This window comes from Lonchura striata, chromosome 6, assembly GCF_046129695.1.
Source record: "Lonchura striata isolate bLonStr1 chromosome 6, bLonStr1.mat, whole genome shotgun sequence".
Taxonomy (NCBI): Eukaryota; Metazoa; Chordata; class Aves; order Passeriformes; family Estrildidae; genus Lonchura; species Lonchura striata.
Window position 1 is genome coordinate 61,617,496 of NC_134608.1, and position 17,525 is coordinate 61,635,020.

Here is a 17,525-nt window from a genome sequence, read left to right on the forward strand (position 1 = left end):
CTTATCTCAAATTCTGCATACAGATGCACACTATGCACACTATGTGAGCCTTCTGTCAAGCTTTGAGAATTCTCTACAAATCCATTTCCCACATTCCGGGGCAGGGCTTTCAGTCCCATCAGTGTCCATTGATGGAAATATGACACAAGCTTGATTTAAGTCTCTCTGGTCTGGCACCCTCAGCCCCACGGGACAGAGCTGTGTGAAGGTTCTCCTCTGATCTTTTACCTGCAAGGTGTGGGCTCAGAAACATCTGCCTACTGGATGGATTTTTACACATACAAATTTATTTTCTTAGAAAAGCCATCAGGGGTAATGAAAATCTGTGGAGAAGAGGTGGTTGGTGCACTAGGTGATGGTAGGTCTTGGGCTTTTCTTCTTCTTTTCTAAAACCTGCTCTTAAGAGGACCCCTAAACTGGAAAACTGAAAGTTAGGGGTGGGGAGGAAGTTGCTTTTCATTTTTTAAGTGTTGCTGTGGGTTTTGGTATGTCAAGTGACCCTACCAAAACAGAATTGGAATAACTGAACTTCAGGACTCTGCACTTAATTCTTTTAATGTGTTTGTGTGGGTGCAGGAAATGCCAAACCCCAGAGCAATTCTGTGTCTGTAACATTAAGTGTAACATCTTTAAAACCAAGTGCTCAGTGTGGGCTTTTCACGTGGATGCAGACAGTCTCAAAGCCTTTCCTGTGCCCCAAAAGCCAGAAGGAGCCTGCCAGAAGCAGCCTTGACTGCCTGTCTGGGAGTTCAGTTTGCTGCTGGAGTCTTCCCTCCATCTTCTCTTGGGTTTTTGTGCCAAAGGGGATCTGACCCCAGAGCCACACAGGGCTTCTGTTGCCTTGGTAAGTGTCAATGAAGTTTGCCAAGTCTGTCAGGAAAGCAGAAACATCCTGGGGTTTGTTTGGCCAGAGGTGGAACATGAAGATGTCCGTACCAGTGGTGGGTATGGGTGCTGGCAGTTTTGGGTTGTGTGGTGCCTCTGGTCCCTCAGCAGTCAGGGCACAGCTGAAGCAAGGAGGGAAGCTGCAGGTGAGGGCAATATTGGCATTTCTTGGTCCAGAACTGGGAGTGCTGGAAGAACAGCTTTCCTCCTTCTTTCTCTCCACCACTGAGCAGAACATTAATATGGTGCTGCACTAAGCTCTCTCTTTTGTGGGTTGTTGCTTGGTTGGGTTTTTTTTCCTGGCTTTTTAATGTATTTCTAAGTGGTGCAGAGGATCAAGTTGCTGGGTTGCATGACTTCTGACTGACATATCACAGAAATGGGCATACATGTGTGCATGTGCTTCCTGGCAAATCCAGGTGTGACATGGAAATCCTAAGTGAGGATGTCCAGCCTCGGCTACATGTAACACAGGCTTCTGAAAATGGAAATGGCCTTGGCAGAGTAGCAGCTGTGAAGCGAAGCAGAATTAAAATGCATGTGAGCAAAAGAACCAAGTGAAATGGTACTTCTGGGTCCTGTGTGCTCCTCTGGCCTCTGCCTGCTGTGAACACTTTGTGTTGCAGCTCAGTGTAGTCCTATTCAGTGTTTGTTTGGTTTGATTTTTGTGTGTAACAAAAACACTGGTCAGTTACTCTAAATAACTTCCCTCCTTTACTGGACACATCCTGGAGTGGGACCAGACTCCCCCTCACCCTGGAGGAATTCACTGCTGCTCTGGAGAGGGGGTGAAGCCAAAGCTTAGGAGCAAAGGCAAACCACCAAACCAGGGGCATTCTATATATATCCAAATAAGGGGCTCTGTCTTCCTGCTTTTCCTGTCGTTCTCCTTCCTGGTTTCACCTGGCCTGGAAGGATAGGCATGGCCTGTATTTATCATATGAAAGTGGTGTTACTAAATCTGTCCAGAAGACACTCATTTTCTGCCAGAAAACATTTTCATTTTGTTCTTTTCACCCAGGATGGCTCTTTGTGGTCTCAGACAGTGTTCCCTGGGAGGAAGGGCAGCCTTTGCCTCACCTGCGCAGCTCAGGTGGACGTGACAGAACTGGTGTGGCCTGACAAGACATGAGCAGCTGTCTGCATTGGAGTGCCTTGAAACCTTTCTCTGTGAGGTTTTGGACACGTTTCTAAGCACCTTGAAACCTTTCTCAGTGAGGTTTTGGACACATTTCTCTTTGGGATTTCTTGTGACACAGCACCCAGGTGTCCCTTCCTTTGTATGAAGTCCCGTGGTAAAGGATTGAATGACTGACAAGTGGGGCCTGGGATAAAAATGGTTAAATTTAGGCTAAGAATGCAATAAGAAAAATGATCTTCCTTTTAATGAAAATGTTAGAATAAAAATGCTGGAAAAGGGCACTTTTATATTTGAATTGGTGTCACCTCTCATGGATAAAACCCCAGAGTGAGCAATCACCACAGAAGTGTGAAAGCTGGGATCCTTCGGCTTCCACAGTAGACTTGATGTTCTTTTCCTCCTCTCTTTCAGGACAGGAGAAATCATTAAACTCTTCCCATCTTTGCCAGAAGCTTCAGTGTTTAAGCAGCCAAAGCCAAGAGGCTTCAGCACCAGGGGTGTGCACTGTAGGGCTCCTGGTCCTGCCCACACTGTGGGGTAAAACAGAGGAATGCAGGGTTCCTCTTTTCCTCTCTGCTGGGATTAACTGCCTCAGGAATGCCATTTCTGGCAGCCCGGCCCTACCCCTGTGTGCTGGGAAAGGGCAGCAGGGAAGAGGCAAATGCCAGTTCCCTTGGGATGCTGGAGTGGTGGTGTTTGGCTGTGCCCAGGGGGGCAGGCTGGGCATTGTTGTGCACCCAAGGGCTGGTCTGGGGCTCGGAGCCCGGGGAGCCGAGCTCTCGGTGCATTCCCAGCTCTGCCAGCTGCTGCAGGGCTGGGTGACAGCCTCTGCTGGGGCTGGGGCAGGAGCTGCAGGGGAGGGCTGGCAGGATTTGGGAGCAGAGGGAGGAAAATGAGGAACTGCTGCTGGCAGTGCTCAGCCTGTGTTCGTGTCAGTGCAGCCGTGCAGGGTGCCGGGATCTGGGTTCAGCTCCAGCTCTCCTGGGGTGCAGGGGCAGGGAGACTGGGTTTATCTGTGGCTTTCCAGGCCAGCAGGAACAAGGGGAATGTGGGGCCAGAGCTGTGTCCCATCGGGCTGCGCTTCCCTCTGAGCACAGAGTCTGGGCTGAGGTGAGATTGCTGCGAGTGCCCCGTGACCAATGCAGGGAACTTGGAATTGCATCCGCTGCTGGGAACGCTGCCTGAGCTCTGCTCAGGCCGTGTCTGCAAGGAGTGAGATTTGGGCTGCAGAGTTGCTGCTGGGCACAAAAACTGGAGTAAATCCTCTCCAGGGACATGCAGGGATGGATGGTGCTGCAGGGAAGGGGAGTATTTACAAACTATATCAGTATTTCTCCCAAAACTGGGAGAAATGGGGTGGAGCAGAGATGGGGGTGGTTTGGTTTTGTCTGGGCCGGTTATTCCTTGTGCAACGTTTTAAATCTGTTGTACAATTTACTCTCCAGTATCTTTCTAACAAAAGCTGACAGAAATTTAGGTTCAGGGTTAGAAGTTGGGTCCATTCACTGCAAAATCTTGCCCAGGCTGGAGGACTGGGGTGATGGCTGCTCTCAGCAAAGGTTACGTATGAAGACTGTGTCAGATTTCCCTCAGTGCTGGGCAGGACAGGTGAGGTTTCGATCAGGAATTCTGCAAACAAGGCCTGTGTGATGTTGGTTTATTGTGTTTTTCAGGGCGCCAAGGCTGGCACAAGGACTCGTGCAGGTGCTGCTCTGGCACCGGAGCCGTTGCCCTGTGGAGCCATTTTAAAGGTGTGATTATGGAACATTTTGGAGGCTGTTTCTGGAATTCCATTTGTAGCTGGATCTCGCTCCGAGTGCAGCGGTCCAGGTGAGGGTTCTGACCTCTCCAGACTTGTGCTCACCTTGGTACAGCCTGGGGCTGGAGCAGTTTTCCAGGGAAGTGGAGATGGCTGAGGACCTGCGCTCTGGGAAGCAGGGACCTGCTGGGATTTGCATTTGCGAAGCTGACGTAAAGTTTGTAAAAGCGGCCCGAAATTCTAATTCCTGCGGTTTCTGGGGAGGAGGTGCAGGTCACCCCGAGAGCGAGATCAGAACTTGTTTGTGGCGAGGAGTCTGAGGTCTGTAGGTGCCACACCTGGCAGGAGCTGTGTGCTCAAGGCAGTCCCAGCCCCGGAGGGAGGCTGACGGGCTCTGCTCACGGCTGTCCCCAGCTGTCCCCAGCCCGCTGCTCAGCCCTGGAGCTGCTCTGGATCCGGGCTGTCCGTGCTGGAGCGCCCTGCTCCCCGCAGGGCCCTGCCCTAACCCACGCAGAGAGAGCCCTGCCGGCCAGAGTTTCCTTTTTTCCTTTGCGATCGCTGCGCGCTCAGCAGGGAAGGGCCGGGGCTGCTCTTGGGCCGGGGGCACTCGGGGCTCAGGCAAACCCAGCCCCGGCGCGTGGGGGTTCACAGAGCGAGCAGCTGCCGGGGCTCAGGAGCGCTCACGGCTCTTTGTTCCGAGGCAGCCGGAATTTCTGACCCCGGCCTTTATTTGGCTTTTCCAGCCCAGCGCCTTCGCTCGGCTCCGCTGCACCGAGGGGACTTTTGCTCAGCGCCTCCTGTCAGAAGGTGCAAACTCTCCGTTCAGCCCACACAGCCCCAGCCCTGCCCTGCCAGCCCTTCCCCATCGTGCCCACGCGGTTTCTCTCTCGCTCAGCCGGGGCAGGCTCTCACTGACAGCCACAGAAACAGAAGGGATTGTCTTTTATTTCATTCTTTTCCTGCTTAATGCCCGCGTCTTGTACTTGCACATCAATCCCAGCTTCTCCCGAGGCTGCAGATCAAATCTTTCAGTGTCCGTGGGAGTTTCTGGTTTTCCCGTTCCCACGTCTCCCCTCTCCCTCTGTATTTAAAAAAAATAAAATTATTAATGGATTTTGTTAAGCATTTGTTGCATATATTAACATAAATAGGATGTTATCATTATTATTATAATAATTAAAATGTATAATTTTGTTAAAAGTGTTTTTAATTATGGTGTTAAATTTTATTTATTAAATCGTTATGTTTTAGTAGTTATTCTTATTTTTGATATTTCTTAAGTTGTACAATTTTATAAGTAGATTTTGTGTGGTTAGATAAATTTATACATTTTATTAAAATGCTTATATTTATGTTTGTGTGTTAATAAAAGAAAATGTATTGCTTTTTTTTGTAAAACTGCGTGTTTAATATTTTTGATATTTGTTAAAAAGTTATTTAGTGTAAGGGATGTAGAATTAGATTGTTTATTTAGATAATATTTAAAATGACTTAATTGTTTTAGTGTTGTGGAAGTAATAGGTGGTATAAAAAGTGATGCTACCATTTTTATTTTAAGTTTCAAGGCTTAAAATTACTTCTATATTTTGATTACTATTGATGGATAAATGACTTTTTAGTTTTAAATTGGTAATTATTTTTATATTGAGTTAATAATGTAAGAGTTTTTTAAATTATATGGATTATTTGTAATGTTTTTTATTGGTATATTAAGTAAGTAAGTAAAAAATGGATTTTTTTTTTGAGTAGTGATAGATAAATACAAAGTATTTAAACTTGAAACTTTAGTTAAAGTTACTTAAATGTTTGGTTTAGGTTGGTTAATTGGTAAAGTGATATAATTAAAAGTAAATAAAGTAAATAGAGTAGAAATATAATACTTGATAGAATTTTATAATTTCTAAGTTATTAAATAAGATATTTATAATATTGATTTTTATATTTATAAAGAAACATAAAGCTTATAGTTTTTTGTGGGTGTCGTACAAGATGTTATGTGTAAGTTGCAATTCTTGTGTATTTTACATTTGTGTACTTTACATCTGTATTTATATAGAGTAATTTATGTTTGTATTTACATTGGTTTTTTTTATTTGTGGAGTGGTGGGTGTGTTTTTTGTGTGATCTGGTTTTATGTTTCCTATTGAAATTTACTTGGGTTTTTGTACTTGTTGAGATATTAGTAAACTATGTTTTGATATGAGAAATAAAGTATTGTTACATTTTATTTTATAAAATTGGCAAGAGATTTGTGAGGTAAGTTATTATTATAATTTTTTAGTTATAGGTATGAAGAAATATAAGAGTAAAATAATGTATGTAGTGAAGAAGAAATTGATAATAATTAGGATTTACTTAGATAATATCTATAATTAGTAACATAGGTGAAATTATATAATTAGTAAGTATTAAAAGATTGTACATTATTTTAGAGTTTATAATAGTTGATAAATGTTAAATTAGTGGAGACTTGGATAATTATGTGTGGATAATGAGTTTTTAAGTTTATTTTAAAAATAAATTTGTTATACTGATAAAGTTGTTAAGTTAAAATTACTTGAATTTTATTTTTGATGTAGAAGACACTTGGGTTTGTTGCTAATTAATTTATTTAGGTAGAGTTAGGGTTTGGTTATAGTTTAAATTTTAATCAGTGGATGTTACTTAACTACTGTTTTTAAAAACATTATATAACAATATATTAAGAGCAAAAATGTTAGGATTAAAGATGAATTACATTATTAAATAATTGGATTTTTTAAAAAGTTTTTTAGAATAGAGATGCTTTGAATATAATAAACTTTTTTTTAAGATTTGAAAGTGGTTATGGACAGGATTGTGAATTTGGATTTGAATATTGAGAGTGTGAAGGTGGAAGAAATGTATGAGAGAGCGATTACTTAGTGTGAAACAGAAAAATAAATTAATGTTGTAGTTGGATTTTTTATTCAAGTGATTTTGCAATAATAACTGAGGAAAGTGATAAGATGAACAGTTTGGAGGAGGCATTTGTCTTTTGTTTTGAATTTTGAAAATATTTGAAAGTGTGACATAACATTAGGTTAAATTATAGAGTTAGTGTAGAGATTAGTTAACTTGGTTTAAGAGATGTATAAATAGAGAAAAAAAGTAGGATTTAGAAATTGTATGTGTTTCTTAGATAATTATATAAAGAGATTATAAAGTCTATGAAAGTTGGTTGTAAACATTATGATAATATTTTATAAATAATGTTTATTATAAAAATTAATATACTTATATAATTGTATAGTAGGAGTTTGAAGAAGTTAGGATAACTTAAAAATATTTACATATTAAGGAAATAAAGTAAAAATTGTAAAATAGTGTGATATTAATAGCAATTACTATTTTTTGGTGTTATTTATAAAAGATAAAAATAGATTGTGATGAAGAACAGAATTTTCAATGAAATTGATGATACAATAAACTGTGTTTCTTTTACTTCTGAATAGGTGTTTGTTAGTGTTTTATTTTAGTTGTTTTAATTGGAGTTGCTTTATTTTTTTAAGAAAATTAACCATATACTTTATAGTTTAGATAAATGATTTTTAATAAAATTTAGGATAAGTTATATTAAATAACATTTAAATTTAGACTGAATGAATTTTCATAGTAAGGAATAATAAACTTAATTTTAATAGAACATTAAAGTGATAAAAAGAAACTTAATGTATTTATTTAAATGTATTGACATTTAATTTTGTTTGATTTTATAAAGACTTAACATATTCTTATTATTTCTGTTATTTTTATTATGTATAAATATTGAAGGTTTTTTAAGTCTTTTGGTTTTGGAGAAATTTTAGATTTATGATTATTACGTCTTTACAGGGTTGTTTTATTTATTGGGAGATATGTTTCTTAATAAAAGATTTTTATTTATATTACATTACAAATGGTACTAATTTGTATAGTTTTTTTAATATAGGATATTGATTAGATTGTTTTATATTTTTTGTGGGCTTTGACAAATATTTATATGTTTAGGCTTTTCTATATTTGAAGTATGTTTTGATGGCTTTTATTGTTTTTTTTAAGAGTTTTTGATTTAGAATTTGAAGAGTATTTGGTGTTGGAGGAAATAAAATTGGGGGTTTATGGATAGGGTTGAGTTGTATTTTTAATGTTAGCAAGGACTACTTTTGGTACGTTATTTTGATGTTTTGTTTGGTTATGGGGAGGGTCTCCTGTTAGATGTGTTAAGTGTGAGACATGCGTCAAGGGCTCTTTGTCTAATGGTTTATGAGTCTGTTAGGCAGAAGGTGTTATTTTAAGGTTTATAAAATACACTCAGAATTAGTTAAAATCATGAAAGAAACACTATGGTAATTAAAGGGTGTTATGTTTAAAGAGCTATAAATCTTTTTAAATAGCTGCTTGACGTAAGGCGAGCTTAATCTTCTTTTTCTGCCCCAGAAAGCATCGGGCACGTCCGCATCAATGGCACCACCTCTGCCCACTGCTCCTGCTCCACCCGACCAAAAGCAAGAGCAAAAGTTGGTCGGGCTTTAAGAACTTGCAATAACTTTGAAGCAAAAGAAATCACGTTTGTCTCCCGCGCTTTTTCCTTTCGGGTGCCGCACTCACCTCTGCGGACACGCGCCGAGCTCTCGCTGCAGGAACCCGTCAGGCCTCGGTGGCTGTGAGTTCACGCTCCTCTCCCCGGGGAATTGAAAGAATTGCTGAGGAATCGCAGAAATGTTTTCTGGAGCCTTTCCCCTTCGGTGCCCCTGTGCTGTGTGGGACGAGGGCAGAGGAGCCTCGGGCTGGAAAGGGGCAGGAGAAAGGCAAAGGGACCCGCCGGTGTCCCCAGGGCACCGTGGGGAACACAACGGACACCGCGCGGGCACGGGGAGGTGAGGAGTGACAGTCTGGGCCAAAATCCCAGCTCACCCCAGGGAAATAAGCGAGGGACATTTTGGAGGGGAAAGCTGAGGTCACGAGTTCACCCAGCCCGGCCACGTTGTGTTTGCGCAAAGCGGCACCAGAGGTGAAGGTCAATCCTGAGCCAACCCTGCTCAACCTCTAAGTCCCAGAATAAATTCTACAAGCTGCCTGTTGAGGGATTAAAAACACATAAAAACAGAACCAAGAGCAATCCAAGAGCAAACCAGAAGGTTCCTTGGAATCCCATTGCAGTGTTGTCACAGTCTTTTTAACAGAGCTGTAAGTTTTTCATTACAGCGCTGCATTTCTCTGCTGGGATCATTCACTCCGTGGGCTGTGGGGATTTTTCGGGTTTGAACTCCCTCACGGTGGCCCTGACACTGCTCAGGAGCTGGAGGAAGAGCAGAGCCAGCGCTCCTGGCAGGGGCAGGGAGTTTTCCCCAGAGCAGATCCAGCAGCTGCCCTCCAGCCCGGCCAGGAGGGATCTGCTTTGGCTCCTGGCTGCTCCAGGTGACATTCCAACAGCCTCATCTCCCATCCAGCCCGGCCAGGAGGGATCTGCTTTGGCTCCTGGCTGCTGCAGGGACAGAACATGTTCAGCTGATCCAGGTGACATTCCAGCAGCCTCATCTCCCGTCCAGCCTGGCCAGGAGGGATCTGCTTTGGCTCCTGGCTGCTCCAGGTGACATTCCAACAGCCTCATCTCCCATCCAGCCCGGCCAGGAGGGATCTGCTTTGGCTCCTGGCTGCTCCAGGTGACATTCCAGCAGCCTCATCTCCCATCCAGCCCGACCAGGAGGGATCTGCTTTGGCTCCTGGCTGCTCCAATGACATTCCAGCAGCCTCATCTCCCGTCCAGCCTGGCCAGGAGGGATCTGCTTTGGCTCCTGGCTGCTCCAATGACATTCCAGCAGCCTCATCTCCCATCCAGCCCGACCAGGAGGGATCTGCTTTGGCTCCTGGCTGCTCCAGGTGACATTCCAGCAGCATCATCTCCCATCCAGCCCAGCCAGGAGGGATCTGCTTTGGCTCCTGCAGGGACAGAACATGTTCAGCTGCTCCAGGTGACATTCCAGCAGCCTCATCTCCCATCCCTGTTCCCGCCCCTCCTGCTCTCAGCTCCCACCCCACCAGCTGTGCCGAGGGGAATTTGTCCCACCATCAGCAGGGGAAGGACACGAGCTCCCACCCTGGCACTTGGATTGTCCCTCTGGGGGATGCTGGCTGCTGGGATTTAGATCATCCTGTACATATGGCTGCTGAAATTTCCCAGCCCAGGGGCTTTAGCACAAACATTATTCTCTGTGTGGTGCCCAGATTTGGGGTTCAGTATCAGCTTTGCTAGTTCAGATGAATTATACCCACAGCCCCAAATTCTCTGCTGAATTCCTGCTGGAATAACCTGACAGTGCCTCATGGAGAGTGGAAATTCCCATGCAGAGCTGTCACTTTAACACCAGCTGTGTCAGGAACTAGCAGAGGTTCCAGGGAAGCTCAGTGGAACAAGGACAGGTCTCTGTTCTATAGGACTTGCTATGCAAAACCCTCATCCCCCAGCCCCAGGGATGTCTCTGGGGTCACTTGACAGAGTTCCCTGGAATTCAGCTGATTTCACCCCCCAGAGCTCAGGCTCAAGTTGATGTTTTAAAGCAGGACAAGGCGGTGGCTGGATGTGCTCCCGGCCTGTGCTGAGGCAGAACATCTCTCTCCAGAAGCTCAGCTCCTTTCAGAGCCTCAGCAGGAGCCTCAGGAAAAAGATGTACATCCCTGCCTGCAGCACACCTCCAGTGGGACCCACCTGTGAGTTTTCCATGACTTCTGCACTTCCAGCTGGAAATTTCTAAACATCAGCCCACTCGAACCTCTGATTTCAAGGCATCTCTGAGGCTTATTGCTTGGCATTTAATATCTGTGAGGGAAGACTGCATTGGCTCAAATGCTGCTGGTGGATGATGGCCTCAGGCTGGAAAAGAGGGAGGAGATTTGGGGTGGCTGGAACATACCTGGCAGCTGTGTGGGAGCTCGGGGAGGTCGGCAACAGGGATTGCTGTCAGAGCCCCTCTGCAAACGGCCCGTGCCTCCATTCCCAGGTAATGCCAGCCGTTCCCTGGGGTCCCTGTGGGCTGTCGGTGGCGTCTGTCCGGGCTGAAGCATCTCTGCGTGCCTGTGGGGAGCAGCCCCTGGCCGAGGAGCCGCGGGCAGCCCTTCAGCCGTGTCCGTGCCAGCGCTGTCCCGGTGCGCCGGTGCCCGTGCAGGGACGTGCGTTCGGCACGCTGCGAGCCACGGGCAGGGCACGGCAGCTCCCGCCCTGCAGAGCCAAGGACAGGAGGTGCTCTCTGCCCTTCGGGGGCTCCGGCGCCTCCAGCCCCGCACCGGGCACAGCCGGAGCGGGAGCAGCGGCCCCGGCGGAGCGGCTGCTCCCGGCCGCGGCGCCGCAGCCCCGCTCGTCCGGCGGGGCTCCCCCGGGGATGCGGACACGGGTCGGGGGAGGCGGGCGCTGCTGCTCGCAGGGGAGCGCGGTGGCCACGGGGCTACCGGGGCGGGGGGGCTCGGCATCCCGCGGGGGCTGCGGGGCGGCTCCGTGTCCGCCCGCGGGGCCGGAGGCGGCGCTGCGGGAGCGGCGGTGCCGATGGGGTCCCGGCCCCGACGCAGCCCCGGCTCCCCGCGGCCACAGCGAGAACGGGACCCGAGCCCCGGCGGGACCCGAGCCCCGGGCCGGCCGCAGCTGGAGCGGCGGCGCCCGTCCCGGAGCGGCTCCTCCCGGCCGCGGCGCTGCCGGTCCGGATCCCAGCCCCGATCCCGCCTCGATCCGCCGGCCCCGGCACCCCCTCCCCGCCCGCCGAGGAAGGAGCGGCTCTGCCCGGCTCCCCCAGCAGACACCGGCGGGCCCAGGACCCAAATCCCGATCCCGATCTCAGCTGAGCGCCTCGGACGCCGCGCAGGCCGGGAGCTGCCCCGATCCGATCCCCGCACGGAGCTCCGAGCGCCGGTCCCGCCGCAGTCCGCCCGAGCATCCACACAGAACACGGGGCGGGCGCGGAGCCGCCGCCATTTACGGGCGGGGGAACAGAGCCAGCACAGGTGCGCGCACAGGTGCGCGGGGCCGGGCCGGGGGCATTTAAACAGAGGGAAGGGGCCGGCAGAGCCATTTGTTGATCGACGCTCGGGGCTGAGGCCGGCTGGGCCTTGTGTCTTTTTTTTCTGTATTCCTTTTCTTCTACGTTTCTTTTATTTTCTATTTTTTTCTATACCTTTCGTATCTACTCTCCCCTTCCTCCCCAGCCCCTATACACTCCCCCCAAGGCATCTCCCCTCCCTCCTGGGCGGTTCCCCCCTACACTCCCTTCCCTCTCTGTTCCCCTACTACCCCAACCCTTCCCTATTCCTCCATCCTGTCCCTCTTCCTTCCCTCCCCAGCCAGACTCCCCCGTGCCCCCTCTCCCTGCTCCCCTTCTCCCCCCGGCTCCTCCGGCCGCCTTTCCATGATACCTTCCCCTCTCCCCACATTCCGCCTCCTTCCCCAAACCTGCCTTCCATCCTTCCTTTCCTTTCTTCACCCTGCTTTCCCCCCAGCGCCCTCCCCACCTGCCCTGCACACCCCGACCTCTCCCCACCGGCCCCCTGTCCTCGTCCCCTTCCCCTCGACTGCCGCTCTGCTCCCCTGTTCTCGTTCCCCGTTCCCCTTTTCCCTCTTTCCTCGCAGCCGCGGGGCTCGGGGCGCCGCAGAATAAAGCCCAGAGGGCCGGAGCCGGCGCCCCCCGCCCTCGCTGGGGTCCCCACACGGGGCCGGAGCCGCTCTGCGGGTCCCCCCATTGCAGTCTAATACACGGCCCGACACTGCCGGGGTGCAGCTTTCCCGACATCACACTGGGGGTCGGGCTGGGGGACAGGGGGGGGGCCCTCATTGGGACGGGGTCCCGGGGTGGGGTGGGGGTTAGGAAGGGCCAGCACCTTCCACGAGCTTGTGAAATCTCTGCGCCTACCACCAACGGTGGAAGAGGATGCGGACAGGACAGGTGACTTGTCTTGTTCCTATCACTCATGTTATGAGGCAGTGGTGGGAGCAACTAGGGAATTCCATGGCTTTTTAAATCCATTCAATCAGCTCTCCTGTATCCACCCAGGCTCGTGGCTTCCCAAAGCAGAAGCTGTGTCTTTGGTGGGACTGGAGTGGGCAGCATAGAGCGTGGTAACACTGAGGTTTTCTGACACTACAACACTCCCACTCCCTCTAAGAAAACTTTCCTTTCAGGGACTGAAATGGAACAAAAGGTGTAAAAGAAATATAATTCCAAGAGGGAGAACAGTCTGCAAAAGAGCCCAGGTCCACGTGGGCCTGGATGCTGATCCCTATTGCTGGTCAGTGAGAGCATCTGACAGGTCAGATTTCCAGCTGCTTTATTTAACAGGAAACTGGTTTGTTCCTTCTTGTGAGTAGGATCGTTGGCTTTGCATGGGCAAAGCCACTCCAGATTTTTCAGCTAGGAAAAGTTAGGCAACTCTTTTAAAACATAGTCCTGGAGGTACCAAGGAGCTTGGCTTGGTAATCCTGTGGGAAATTAGAAGCATATCTGTTTGCAGCATTTTTGAGAGAAAGGGGACATGAATTACGAGATTTGAGCTACTCCAGTCTAGGCCTCAGATTTGGGCCTTGTGAGGCCTTCGAGCCTCTGACGCAGTTAGAAATTAAGAGTTTTTGGCGCAGCTAGAAATAGTATTAAGGTGTGATAGGGGTCACTGGGCTGTCTGGGTGTGAATTAGTATAGGTTTATAGTGTAAGATTTAGGCCACCTTAAGGAAAAGGTAAACAATGCTAGCTTGCCAATCAGAGTGTCTTTGTTTTTGTAAACTATGTAGAAGCTTATATAAACTACCATCTTATCTCGAATAAATGGAGAACGTTTTATTAACCACATTGGTTCAGATCTGCCTTTGTCCTGTCCAGCTTCCCGTTTTCCTGAGGCTCCCTGGCTTTTCATATCTGTTCTGATTTTTCTCTCCTCTTTCTTCCACAGCTGTGTCTGTATTCCCGACTTCCATTTACCTTGGAGACATTTGGCTTGGAACACAGGAGCTGGATGTTACTTACCCATGTCAGATTGATCTGCACTAGTGCAGATTATGAGAGGGTGACTCAGACACTCGGAAACAAGGGGAAGAAACTGTTATGTCTCTTTGCAAAAAAATTTGGCTCCATCAGGGCATTAATTCAGGGGACAAACACTTCACCTTTAACGTTCTTCTCTGCTCCGTCTGCATCGCCATGAGAGCCTCATGAGCTGTTCTCATATAGACCTACCTTGTTTGGTTAAAAAAATCCGTATTTTATTACTGGGTGCAAACTCAGGGGGAAGATTTGATTCAACATCTCTCAGTGGGACATAAAAGCTCCAATTTCCCTTTTCTTGAACAGTTTGAGAGACAATATTACTTATGTAATTTTTATGACAGGCATTTTTATCTTTTTGAAGAACCAAAAAGACTGTTTGTGCATGTGTCTCAGCAGCAGGCCCAGCACAGGCAGGCAGGTTTGGAATTTTCTTTGCTATGCTGCAGATGGATTCAAGACATCGTTCCTTTTTGTTTGACAGAAGGAAGACAAAAAAAAAATCTTACCAAAAGCGGATGTTTTCTTTCCTGACTATCAAGCAGCCAAATACCACCAGCTAGCTATCCATATTTTAAAATCAGCTGGAGAACTTGCATCCCAGGGACCTGGGGAGTGTCTGAAGAGAGCTCTGGCCAGCTCTGTTAGCTGTTAAGCACCCTGGAACAGCAGAGAGGAGGCTGGAAGAGTTCCAGTGCCCCAGTACCCAGAGACTCACCTGGTCAGGACAGGTCACTTAGGCAGTGCTGCGACTGACCTGGGCCCAGGCAAAATCACAGAACTGGAGCTGAGATAAGACACAACTGAAAAAGTCTTTCAAAGGACAGGGAAGCTAATTCCAGACTCTGTGGGTTTGGACGAAGACAAGTGCAGTGACAGTGTCTGATATCATTTTCTGAGGGAGGTGTGATTGGAAGGATGAAGGCAGCTGCACATCTGTAATTTACTATGAGGGTGCTCATGCACCACGTCCAAATACTGAATGGAGTTCCTCATGGTAAGAGATCTGTCTGGAGCCAGCAGGGAGCTCTGGGGCCCTGGATTGAGCCTCTCCAAGAGCAAGAAACAGGGATGAGGGATGAGACACGCAGATCTTCCAACTCTCTGGGCATCCAGCTTGGGTTTTTCTCCAACATTACACTGTCTGGTAGGAAGGTGATAGCCAGAAGAATTGTGTTGTGCGTGGCTATCAGAAATGCACAACCTCCAGTGAAGTGCATGGGACACCTGGAAGGAGCTGGTCCTGTCCTCTTTCCACTGTGTGAAGGTCCAGCCTTGGCCAGGAACCATCTCTGGCCACAAACCCTTATTTTTCTGTGTCATTTTGGATGTTAATACACATCATTGAAGCAAATGTTAGTGCTCTGCGTCACAGCAGTGTGATCATCAGCTGCCTCAGCAGGCAGATGGGTTTGAAATCAGTGTTCCCATGCTCCAGACCTTTTGTCTGATTTCTGTGGGATCGTGCAGTGCTGACAAGAGGGACAGGGACATGGACACCTCAGTGCAGGGCTTGTACAGGCATCAGCCTTCCCCGCTCTCCCTAAGTCGCCATCAAAGCTGGCACCAAATCACTCGGGATTGCAGAGAAGTGTGTGCTGCAATCGGATCATGGATTCCAGTCCAGGCCTCTCCGTGTCTCAGGATCCACTGTGGCCTGAGCAGAGAGAGCTGTTGCCCTGGCCTTTGGAAGGCACCGTGGCAGTGCCTGGTTTGTGTGCAGATGTGCAGGTAAGAACAAGGGACTCTGCTCCGGAGGGCGGAGGGACCTTGCCAGGAGAGTTAACCCTTGGAGTTACGCAGTGGGGGAAGAGGTGGGCATCGTGCACAGCCAAAATTGCATTAATGCTGCATCAAAAGAGGTGGCAGAATGGGGGGGATTCTGCCTCTCTCCCCCACTCAGGTGAGACCCCACCTGCAGAGCTTCCCCAGCTCTGGGCTCCAGCACAAGCAGTGTGTGGAGCTGTTGGAACAAGCACAGAGGAGGCCATGGAGGTGCTCCGAAGGGTAGAGCCCCTCTGCTCTGGAGCCAGGCTGGGAGAGCTGGGGGTGCTCACCTGGAGAGGAGAAGCTCCAGGAAGAGCTCAGAGCCCCCTCCAGGGCCTGAAGGGACTCCAGGAGAGCTGGAGAGGGACTGGGCACAAGGCCTGGAGGGACAGGACACGGGGAATGGCTCCCACTGCCAGAGGGCAGGGATGGATGGGATACTGGGAAGGAATTCCTGGCTGGTAGAGTGGACAGGTCCTGGCACAGGGTGCCCAGAGAACCTGCCTCCTCTGGACGTGGGTGAGCTGGGAGAGCACAGGGGGTCCTGCATCTCCCTGGGCTTGACAGAGACGGATGAGCAGAGAAACGGTGAAGGTAAAAGTTCTCCAGCCCTGACCAGGGACGTGAGCGTGCATTTGTTGGGTGAGTGTATCAGGATTATTGTAAGAAAAGAGACATGAGGTTCCCACAGAAATACTGGATGATTGTCATGCCAGGGGCAGTGGGTGAGGGACACAGCAGAGAGGATGACAGGGCAGGGGGTGCAAGTTTACACCAGTGGCTCCTTTCAAGCACTTCACTGGGTTTCTGTGCTGGAATTGGGAGAAGTGGAATTGAAGTGGGGCTTAAAAAACAAACAGAACTCAAGCAAAAAGGACAAGTTTTGTGTGTGACTGGGTTTAATAGTTTCTTCAGTCCTAAAATTATTTTCTCACAGTATTTTTCAAGCCTAGAAAAATGATAACATAGGATAGTTTCAAAGCCTAAACAAATCTCATTGAATGCTGTTTTTCATTAATGATTTCTGGGCACTCCAGAAAACATTTCTAGACTTCCCTTGTTCACAATGGCTCCTTTGATGGCCAAAATTGAATACGTGAGGGATAAATATAAGTATTTTTAAGCCAAGTATTTTGCTCAGTAACATGATGAAAAAGTGCAAAAAGCTTTAAAAATGAATACTTTGTTTAAGTCTTGAAAGAACTCTGAAATTTTCAAGTACACAGACTTTTCCTGACAGTTTTTTAGGAGCAGTAAATTTTTGGTAACATGCCTCTGTTACCCTGCAATTCCACATCCATTTCCGTGTCTGTTGTGCTGTTAGTCTGCCTCCTGCTTTTTGGTTTATTTGGGGGTAAACTGCCTTTTTTTATTGTTTTTGTTACCTTTTGTGAGTGTGACAGAGGCCCTAAGGTGCCAATAAATGAGAATATTAGTGCTCCCTTTGACTGCTGTTTCCCTCTGCTTGTATTTGACCTAATCCTGGATCTCTGCCCAGCCTGCTGAGCTGAATTTTCTGATCAGATAAGGAGGAGCAGTGGGTTAAGAGACACTGACCAAATATTGACAGAAGTGTCCCCTCTGTGCAGTTATAAACATTATGTGTCATTGCTGGGTCACTGGAGGCACTGAATATTTCTTTAGTACAGGTTATTTTTCACACTACTCACTTACCTACTTACTTCACCTCTGGTTATACTTATTTTGCTGGCATTGATCCGGAGCAGGACATACACAGCAAAATAAGGAAAAGAAACATCAAGAACACAGTAAGGCCGACCCAAAAGGCAATGACAATGGAGTCTGTGGGCACAGCAGGGTAATTCTGTCACATGCATTCTGCATGCAGAAATAAAACACAGCAAGGTGGTTTATCATCTCTAGTAAAGGTGTGCCGTTTAATCCATTCCATTTCTCCTTTCAGAGAGAGCACTCCAAATGCCAATTTGTTAAAGGTC

At 47.8% G+C, this 17,525-nt stretch overlaps 1 long non-coding RNA gene across 1 annotated transcript; it reads right to left on the reverse strand.

The window, feature by feature from the left end:
- Window positions 1–4,712: 4,712 nt before the first annotated feature.
- On the reverse strand, window positions 4,713–8,848 carry LOC144246515 (uncharacterized). Its single transcript, XR_013340219.1, has 2 exons — window positions 8,394–8,848; window positions 4,713–4,866 (listed from the first exon to the last, which is right to left on the reverse strand). It is a non-coding gene; the product is annotated as an uncharacterized LOC144246515 (long non-coding RNA).
- Between the last annotated feature and the right edge of the window lie 8,677 nt (window positions 8,849–17,525).